The sequence below is a fragment of the Macaca nemestrina genome, chromosome 4 (assembly GCF_043159975.1).
Source record: "Macaca nemestrina isolate mMacNem1 chromosome 4, mMacNem.hap1, whole genome shotgun sequence".
Classification (NCBI taxonomy): domain Eukaryota; kingdom Metazoa; phylum Chordata; class Mammalia; order Primates; family Cercopithecidae; genus Macaca; species Macaca nemestrina.
In genome coordinates, this window is record NC_092128.1 from 125378479 (window position 1) to 125389085 (window position 10607).

Below are 10607 nucleotides of genomic sequence, written 5' to 3' on the forward strand. Positions count from 1 at the left end.
ATGTGAACCATTTATTGATAGACGCTAAATGAATCTGGCACACCCTGGAGCATGACATTAGAAGACATAGAAATGTCTTCTTCCATGTAATAGTGAAGAAGATATTGATACTGAAGATGCATGTGAAAAGACTAAATTTTTTAATAAAAATGAAAGCATCAAAGATATCCTGCAATAGAGTCATAGTTCTGAGAAAAATTTAATGTATTCTGTAACTAAAAAACCCTGAAGTGCAGGAGAGGCAAACTATGTTGAAAAGAGTCAATACTTTTTCCTTAAATAGACTTACTATAAATTGTAGGAAAAAACCTCTAAATATTTTTCTGAGGTTTATTCTACATATTATTAAAAGATATAGGACATCTACGAAACATGTAAGCAATACTGACGAAGAAGCTACAACATACACGCTCCACCGGTATGGAGAGCCAGATGCTCTGGTCCACACTCAGGCTCTGAGCAATGCCGCTCTTCTGGAGGCTCCTCAGCAGGAGGGACGGCCTCTGGGGTGCTGGGGAAGGAGCCAGAGGCAGAAGGGCAAAGGAGATGGGCGGGACTGCCCTGAGGGTGGGCGTCCAGTTTCAGGGCAGTCAGGACACTGAGCACAGGGCGACAGGCAGGGGAGTGGGCTCGGGACAGAGTCGGACTCTCTAAGTGGGTGGCAGAGTCCCTGAACTAATTTCCTGTTTCTGTGACAACTGACTACAAATTCGGGCCTCAAAACAACACACGTTTATCATCTTACAGTCCTAGAGGTCAGAAATCAAAAACAAGTCTCACTGGGCTGAAATCAAGGTGCCAGCAGGGCCACACTCCTTCTGGAGGCTCTGGGGAAGAGTCTGTTGTCTCATCTCTGCCAGCTTCTGGAGGAAAACCACCGTCACGCCGTGGCTCACGGCCCCTTTTTCCAGTGAGCAGTGTCAGGCTGCATCTTCCTCATGCGGCCATCTCCCATCCTTCTGAATCTCTTGCCCACTCCTATAGATCCTTGTGATTCCATGGGGCCTACCTAGATAATACAAATATTTTCAGCATCTGTAAGTTAATCACAGGGACAAAGTCCCTTTTAAAATGTAAAGTTAATACATTCATAGGTACCGGAGATCAAGGTGTGGAAAATATTTGGAGGCGGTCATTATTCTGCCTACCGTAGCCCCTATATCTGTGATACTCCCAGGGCCTAATCGAGGCAGATGCACAAACACTCTGGACAAACACATCCTCCGGAGAGGCCTGCAGGATTCACACACATGAAGACCAAGCAGCAAGCCCACAACCAACACCAGCAAAGCCCGAGGAGGCAAGCCATGAGAGAGGTGCAGCATCAGGCACCGACGGCAGACTCTCACCCTGCAGGAAGCGGGCATAGATGATCAGGAATGAGCATGAAGATCAAAGACACACATACACAGAGAGAGAGAGAGAGAGAGAGAGAGAGAGAGAGAGAAAGTGAGAGACAGACACAGAGAGAGACAGAAAGAGAATGAATATGAAGGAGAGGCAATATTTGAAAAGGAAATGGGTGAGAATTTTCAGAAATTATGGAAAAATATACAGATTCATGATGGAAAACATATATTAAACTGAAAAATAAGAGTAAAATGTACAGGACACTTCTTCTGCCCTCCCTCACATCTTCTTGGCCACTATTTACTATAATAATTGCTGCAGCAACTATCTTTCTGCAGGGACAGCTGACAGCATCATGCCTCAGCTGCAACTCATATCCCTTGCTTTTTGTCCCAGTACTTCTCTGATGTGTATGGAAACCTGATAGACACCCACGCACACACCAAACTTGAAAACTCAAGGAGGTTAGCATTTAATAGAATAATCCTTGACCACTGGGAAACAGAAACTGGTGGATAAACGCTCCCTCCCCTAGTGCATGCCCACACAGCAAATTCTGGGGCACATTCTAAAAAGCACGCAGAACTTCCTAGAGGGCTTGAGCCCCAAGTTTCCACAAAAGTGATTAGATCAATAATGTACCCTTGCATTGGGTCTCCCTACATCCTTATTCTATTTTTTCAATCTCATTTTTCCTCTCCCTGGCCTCAATTTCCCCAAAATAAACTACCTGCCTTCAAGACTGTGTGTCAGTTAGGCTCTGATTTCTGGGGGGAATCAGAGCTAATTTTAAAAAGTGAATTTCCATATATGTTGGAGAGTAACTGCAAAGTATCAAATATAACAAAGTCTTAAAATTATTCAGAGAGAAAGAAGGAAACACCCAAAAAAAAAATTATTGTAAGACTGATAGCAGATTTCTCAACAATAAGAGAATAAAACAATAGAAAAATACTTTAAAAGGCTGAAAGAAAACAGCTATTAATCTAGAACTGTGTAACCAGCAGAATCATAGTTTAAGAGCTGGAGTAAAATAAGAAAAAATTCTAGATAAATAGAAACTAGAAAGCTTACCATCAATACACCTACATTAAAGAAACTTCTGAAGAATGTTCTTCAGGATGTAGAAAATAAACTTAGAAAGATGATATCAGATACAAAAGAATGGCAGGAAAACAAATTGGCAAACATGTATAAATCTAAACAAGCAAAACCTCTAAGACATAATAAAAATAATGTCTAATTTCATAGTTAAAAAATAAAACAAACTTAAATCTTGGGCAACAATAAATGTAAGGAAAAAAAGAGCATCCAACTTGAAAATGTTGCAAGTATCCCACAGCAGTGGGTAGAGAGGTTGAAATATTAATTTTAGACTTAGTTCGATATACATGGTAACATTTTAAAATTTAGCCTCCAGAAAAGGAGATATATAATTTCAAACTTCCAAATACACTGAAGACTAAACAGAATTAAAATGAGGAAAAAAGAAACAGCAAAGTAGAATAAATGAAGAGCAAAAAACATGAAAAGAGAAACAAATTCAAATATATCTGTGACCACAATAAATATAAATGATCTAAACTCTCCCACTAAAATATAGAGAATGTCAGGCTGGCTTAAAAATAAGAATAAAATGAGTCTATCTCTATGCGACTTGCAAAAGGCTTGCCTAAATCATAAGAATGCAGAAGAGTTGAAACTAAAACAATTGAAAATTTTACCAAGCACATACTACCAGAATGTATATTTCTAAATGCTTACAATAAAAAAGAAGTACAAAGAAATTTGAAAGCAGAAATCAGCTAAATAGAAAACAAAGATAAAATAAAGAAGATAAATACAACAACAAAAAAGTAGGATCTTAGAAAAGACTGTTTAATAAAAAAGGTAAACCTCCACTGAGATTGCCAAGAAAACAGACTCAAGTATATGATAGAACTGAAGAGGAAGGCATGCCTACATGTAGAAAAGAGATTAAAATAATGAAATTACTAAAAATAACCTTATTCCAATACATCTGAAAACAAGTAAAATGTACAAACTTCTAGAAAAATATAGCTAACCAAAAGCAAGTTCAAGATGAAATTTTAGAAACCTTAATATTCCTATAATTATAAAGAAATTAAAATAATGTTTCAAAATTTTATGCTCGAACTTTCTTGCAGACAATAAAACAAACTTTTCAGAAGCAGATTATTTCAAACTTACATAATTTTTCCCAGAAAATAGAGAAAAAAAGGAAAATATTCCATAACCTTATAATTCATATGAAGCCAATATAACTTTATAATAAAACTAGAGATAAACAGCATAAAAATGAAAAAATCCAAATTAATTTTTCTTTACAAACATACATGAAATAAGTCATAACTAAATTATAAATATTAATTAAAATCATAGTTTAATCCAATAATATGTAACAAACATAACATATCATGAGCAAATTGCAAATGCCAGGACTTTTGCACTAAAAAAAACTATAAATACCATTCAGGACATTAAATACTTAAAGAGTAAATATTTTATGACCACCAATAGATGGAGAACAAATTTTGATAATTCATCTCTATTCATGATTTAAAAAAAAATTTCTGGCGAACTTTTTTAGCCTGATGAAGAATTATTTACAAAAAGGTTATACATAAAACATCAGTCTTGATGGTGATGTCTTTGAAATAATATCTTTAAAATCAATAATGTGCCAGACCTGGTGGCTCACACCTGTAATCCCAGCACTTTGGGAGGCCGAGGTGGGTGGATCACCTGAGGTCAGCAGTTTGAGACCAGCCTGGCCAACATAGTGAAACAGCATCTCTACTAAGAAAATACAAAAAAATTAACCAGGCGTCATGACACACACCTGTAATCTCAGCTACTCGGGAGGCTGAGGCAGGAGAGCCACTTAAATCCGAGAGACGGAGGTTGCAGTCAGCTGAGATCACACCATTGCACTCCAGCGTGGGTCAAAAAGTGAGACTCTGTCTCAAAAAAAAAAAAAAAAATCAATAACAAGCTAGGGTATTCATTATCATAATCTCATTCAACCTTGCACTGTAGATCTTCCCCAGAGCAGTAATGCAAAATATATAAATAAAGCCATAACAATTAGAAAAAGCAAAGCTGTCATTATTTGGATATAACTTTCTACATATGAAATCCAAAAGAACGCATGAAAAAATTATTAAAATACTTAAAAGACATGAATAGATGGAAGACTAATGGGAAAAAGGAAACAAAAGAAAGGAAGCAAGCAAGAAAAGAAACAAGGAAGAAAGGAAGGAAGGAAGAAGAAAAGAAACCTTTCTCAACTTCATTAGTAATTAAGGATGTTTTATTTTGTTTTCAAAATAAGGACACAATATGACATTGTTGTCAAAATAATAAAATAATGATAACATTCTATACCTACTCAAAATTGGCAAAAATTTAAAAGTCCAATATACTATGTGTTAAAAAGAATGTTGATTCAACAAGAATTTATACTTTTACAATGGGTACGTAAATCGGTACAATCATTTTTTGAGGAATAACTGGTATTAATCAAAACAGCATGATACTAGTATGAAAAGACACAGAGATCAATGGAACAGAATAGGGAACCCAGAAATAAAACCACATATTTACAGCCAACTGATTCTGACAAAGTTGACAAGAACATACACTGGAGAGAGGACGCCTTTTCAGTAAGTGGTACTGGGGAAATTGGATTGCTTTATGCAAAAGAATGAAGCTGGATCTCTATCTCTCCATATACAAAAACCAACTCAAGAGTGATTAAAGACTTAAATGTAAGACTGGAATCTAAAAATAGTGTTAGAAAACCTAGGAAAAACTCTTCTGGACACAGGCCTAGGCAAAGAATTCATGACAAAAACCTCAAAACCATAGGCAACAAAAACCAAAAAATAGACAAGTAGGACTTAATTGAACTAAAAACTTCTACATAGCAAAAGAAATAACCAACAAAGTGAACAGACAATCTGCAGAATGGGAGAAAATATTTGCAAACTATGCATCCAGCAGGGGACTTCCTTGGGAAATTCCAAGGGAATTTCAACTCAACAACAAACAACTCAACAACAAAAAGTCAATCCCTTAAAAAGTGGGCAAAGGACATGAATAGACATTTTGCAAAAGAAGATGTACAAATGGACAAAAAGCATATGAAAAACTGCTCAACATCACTAATTCTCAGACAGGTACAAATTAAAACTACAATGAGATATAATTTTACACCAGTCAGAGTGGCTATTATCAGAAAAACAAAAAATAGCAAATGTTGGCAAGGAATGCAGAAAAAAGGGAGTGCTCATACACTATTGATGGGAATGTAAATTAATACAATCTCTACGAAAAACAGTATGAAGATTTCTCAAAAAGCTAAAAATGAAACTACCATTTGACCCAGCAATCCCTCTACTTAGTATCCACTCAAAAGAAAAGAAATCATTATACCAAAATGATACCTGCACTCATATGTTTATTGCAGCACTATTCACAATGGCAAAGATATAGAATCAACCTAAGTGTCCATTAACAGGTGATTGGGTAAAGAAAATGTGGTACATATATACAATATTATTCAGCCATATTAAGAATGTTATTCAGCCATAAAAAGAATGAAATCATATCTTTACAGGGATGAAACTGGAGTCCATTATTGTAAGTGAAACAACTTAGACACAAAGACAAATACCTCATGTTCTCACTTATAAGTGGGAGCTAAACATGTGTACACATGAACATACAGTGTGAAATGATAGGGGAGACATGGAAGGGTGAGGGTAGAGGAGGAGAGTGGATGATGGGCAATTACTTTATGGGTACAATGTTCACCATTCAGTAAAAGCCCTGGCTTCACCATTACACAATCTATAGCGAAAGCCCTGGCTTCACCGTTACACAATCTATCCATGTAACAAAATTACACTTGTGCCCCATAAATTTATAGCAAAAAGAAATTTTTTAAATCCAAACATTCACATACCCTGTAATACAACAATCCAATCCTTAGGTGTATACCTAGAGAAACATTTGGGCACGTTTCTCAGGGGGCATGTACCAGCATGTTTATACAGTACAATACAAATGCCCTTAGACAGAAGAACAGTTACATAAATATCAGTGTATTTGTACAATTAATATTATGTATCTGTGAAAACGAATAAACTATAGGTACAGGAAATGATTTTGATGAGTCTTAAAAATTCAAAGTTGAAAAAGAAAATCAGTTTTCAAAAGATTACATATAGAGTATACTATAACATTTATATAAAGCTCAATAAACAACTATATATGTATATAATCCCTAATATTTATGTATATCACTAATATTTATCTCCCTAAAAATACACATCTCATATGCATATAGGGATATGCCAACCTTCTAAATAACACTTCTTAACTTCTTTCATTTTTTCAGTTAGATTCCTTGGTCTGTCATGTCACCGGCACTCCTGTTAGTACCTTAAACTGTCTTTCTTAATATTCTACCCACCTGGAAAAACCCCTTTGCTCAGGCAACATGTATAGAGAAAGTCCAATAAAAATTCAGAGGTTCCTACATAAACTCCGGCTGAGCAGTCTTCACAGGCCCTCAGTCGTTCTGGCTCCTCCAATCTCACTCTTCACTGCTTCAAATGTTTCACTGTTACCCAGCTTACAACGCCACCCTCATCCCCAGCACTTACAACAAATGCTTACACTTTTTACTTTAAAAATAAAACACACCTTTGTCACCTGGACAAGAAACCGATAAAACTAACCCATGCACTCACACTTCCTTCCTATTACAAAAGAAACTGCCAATTCTCCAATCTCTTGGCCTAAGCTTTCTAGCGTCTCCACCCCACTGATTATTATAGAAGCTTTTGTCACGTTTGTGTAGTAAGCTTTTCTCTCTCACTAATGCAGAACCAGATACCTAATTTGTGGGTCCCAGTGCAAAATGAAAATGCAGAACAGCTGGCTCAGAAGTTATAAAGAATTTCAAGCTGGCAGCACCAGAGCCTTAACTCAAGGCCAGGGCCTTATGAATCCAGGACCACCGCAAGTCAGCTTTATGGCGGGATCCTTTCCATCAGCTCAGAGAGGATCCATTCAAAAACAGCAAATCCACCTCTATCACTGTTCCTGTCCTGCTATGAAAGACCCTCTCCTCTTCCTTAGAAACTCACCTAGCATCTCTATTTGTTGTCTCTCACACCTGCCCATACCTCAATGCATTTCAAGCCGCCTTCCACCCAGTGACTTCACAGAGAGCATTATGTCCCGGGGCTGCCACGGGCTGTGGGGTTGCCAAGTCCAACAGTTGTTTTTCTGTTCTCTCCCCCTTCTGAAAACACTTTTTCTTAGCTTCCATGGGCCACACTGTCTTGTTCTTACCTCTGCAAGAGATTTTTGTCTTCTTGCAGAATCATCCTCCTCACCTAGACAGTCAGTAAACACTAGAATAGCTTAAACAAACCAGCCCTTCCCTCTTGCAAATATACCTTCTTCCCTTGGTGTTCTCATTGGAGTCCACATCTTTAGTTTAACTTCTTTATGGTGTATACGTGATGGTATAGGATTGGCATATTTTTATGTAGTTAAAATTGCCATTTCTCTCCCTTTGTAGTAGATTGGCCTATTTAGGAAGGCTTTCTCCCCCAAATCCTAGGAACAACCTATTTATTTCTTACCACTTTTATGGTTTTTAATCTTTTAAAAAACAATTTTTGTATACTATTCCAGCAGAATTTATTTTATATGTGGTGTCTACATTTTAAACCAATTATTTTAGTTTCCAACATCATCTGCCTAGTAATTTGAAATCTCACTTTATCATTTTTTGTAATACACACTATTCTCATGATCAAAGAAAGTGACACGTTTTAAATAAGAAAATAATATCGTATATAATGAAATCTGTTTTTTCTTCACAATTTATCAGAGTAATAAATGATCAAAACTAAATAATTCTTTATCACATTTTCTGATAGTTTTCCAATCATTTCATTTTCTATTCAAATCTTAAAGAAATTACAATTTTTAAAATTTTTTCTCACTTCAGAATATAAGCTCTGTGAAAGCAGGGATTTTGTATCTATTGTTCAATGCCATATCCCTGCCCTAGAGCTTGAAACAGGCAGGAAGTGTTTAATACACATTTGTTGTTAATAGGTAGATAAGTAATTGAACAAATGATTTGCTAGCCAGTTTCTCTAATCTTGTACTTATTTATTGTTTCAAGGTGTTTTAAACCACCTTGAGTAATCTTTTTTTTTTTTTTTTTTTTAATGTGATAGGATCTCGCCCTGTTGCCCAGACTGGAGTGCAGTGGTGCACTGCTACCTTGCTCACTGGAACCTCTGCCTCTGGAGTTTAAGCAATTCTCCCACTTCAGCCTCCCAAGTAGCTGGGATTACAAGCGTGCAACACCACACCTGGCTAATTTTTGTATTTTTTGGTAGACATGAGGTTTCACCATGTTGGCAGGGCTGATCTCCAACTGCTGACCTCAGGTGTCCCGGTCGCCTTGGCTTCCCAAAGTGCCGGAATTACAGTCATGAGCCACTGCACCCAGTCCGAATAATCAGTTATTAAACTCTAATATGTCATTGGTCTATAATTACAATTATAAACCCTATTGTTTCCATTGATTTAATTGTCTAGGGGCATGCCGATATGACCGCATTCCAATTACTGTGCCCATATGTTACATTTGTATATGTTTTGGCTACAATATCTGAACTTCCCAGAATAGTTTCCGACAGTCTCATATTTGAATAAATAGGATAATCATTTAGTTTTGTTAAACAAACATTATTTTGTGACTTCTAGTTGACTCGAAAACTATTTATTAATTTGCAAAGCTTGTTTTTTAGACTATCCATGTACATAATTTGCATTCGGGGATCGAGGGTATGTGTCAGGGAGGAAGCAACACAGACCCATCCCCAGGAGGCCTCTTGCCCCAGGACGCCCTCGGGCACCATGGGAGAGAACTGGAGATGCTATGAAGGCAGGGCCACCCCACTGGCCAGGAAGACAGAGGCAAGCAATATCCATGGGCACAGGAAGCACAGACATGGGTGGAAGAGCAGTGGCTTCCAAAGGCCGCAAGCAGGAAGGAATATCTCCAAAAAGAGGGGCTGAGAAAAGGAGCCTGCAGAGGCGGTGCCGGGACCCCAAGCCTAGGCAGGAAGAGAGGGAGGCATGAGGAGGAAGGACCTAGGAAAAATAGAGGAGGACTTTATTTCCTTGTATTTCCTGATCAGAAATTTGATGCTTAGCATAAGAAAATTATAAAGTAAAAATTTATGAAAAAGAAAATAACATTCACCCTTCATGTGAGAAATGAGGATTAATAACTTTTACTTTCTAATGTTTTACTTTGTAGCCATAAAAGCTAATATTTTTATAGTTTCACGTATATGTTTTCCCCTTCCCTATCCATTTCCTGGACCTAACACTTACATCTTTTTTTTCCACCATTTTGATCATATTTTAAATCTTTCTTTCAAACAGACGATAGCTGGATTGTATTTTTTAGTTGAATCTGATATGCAGTCATTTCTATGATCACGGGGCAGACCCACAGCCAAGACCCCTCGCCAGGTCTTTGCCAGGCCTTGGGTCATTGATAGCTCTCAGTGATGAGAGACTGAGTACACAAATGGACAATGGTCAGAGCATCTGTAAGAGTAGAAGTCCCACCCACCCCTTGCAGCAGCCAGCCCAGGAGTCCAGCCTGCTCCAATGCCAGGTTTGTAGGAATTCAGATTGCTATCTCTATAAATGATATGGGAAATTAAACATTGCAGTCTGTAATAATCAGACCCAAATGGCTAGGACTTGATTAATAACTTAAGTTTCCTAGTTTTCATCCCTGCTTCCAATCTAGGACCAACCAGAGAAAGTCTAGTATGTCCCCTAGCCAATTCCATTGGATGCCCACTTCTCACCAGCCGCCTCTGGCTTCCCCAGGCCCACAGCCTCCGCCAGGGCCCCCAAAGCCTCCCCTTTCCCACAGTGAAGCTTCCCCCCTCCTCGCCTGCCTGAGTCTGTCAGGACGCAAGTGATGGTCATGGACCCCCTTGCTATAGCAGCTCTGAATAAACAGCCTTTGCCTGTTCTTATTTGGGTGGTCTTCGTTTATTTCCACAGTGGGAGACATCCGTTCCTTGCCACGTGACCCTCTCCACAGGGCAGCTCAGGACATGGCAGCCAGCTCCCCTCAGAGCAGAGATAGCAGCCCAAGGCTGAAACTGCAG

The 10607-nt window shown here is 37.9% G+C and overlaps 1 long non-coding RNA gene across 2 annotated transcripts; it reads right to left on the reverse strand.

The window, feature by feature from the left end:
• Positions 1-709: 709 nt before the first annotated feature.
• Positions 710-7579, reverse strand: LOC105493063 (uncharacterized). Of its 2 annotated transcripts, none has more exons than XR_011621710.1 (3): positions 7530-7579; positions 4214-4331; positions 710-1009 (listed from the first exon to the last, which is right to left on the reverse strand). It is a non-coding gene; the product is annotated as an uncharacterized lncRNA (long non-coding RNA). The 2 variants fall into 2 exon arrangements; XR_011621709.1 differs by lacking the exon at positions 7530-7579 and adding an exon at positions 6851-7523.
• Positions 7580-10607: the final 3028 nt, after the last annotated feature.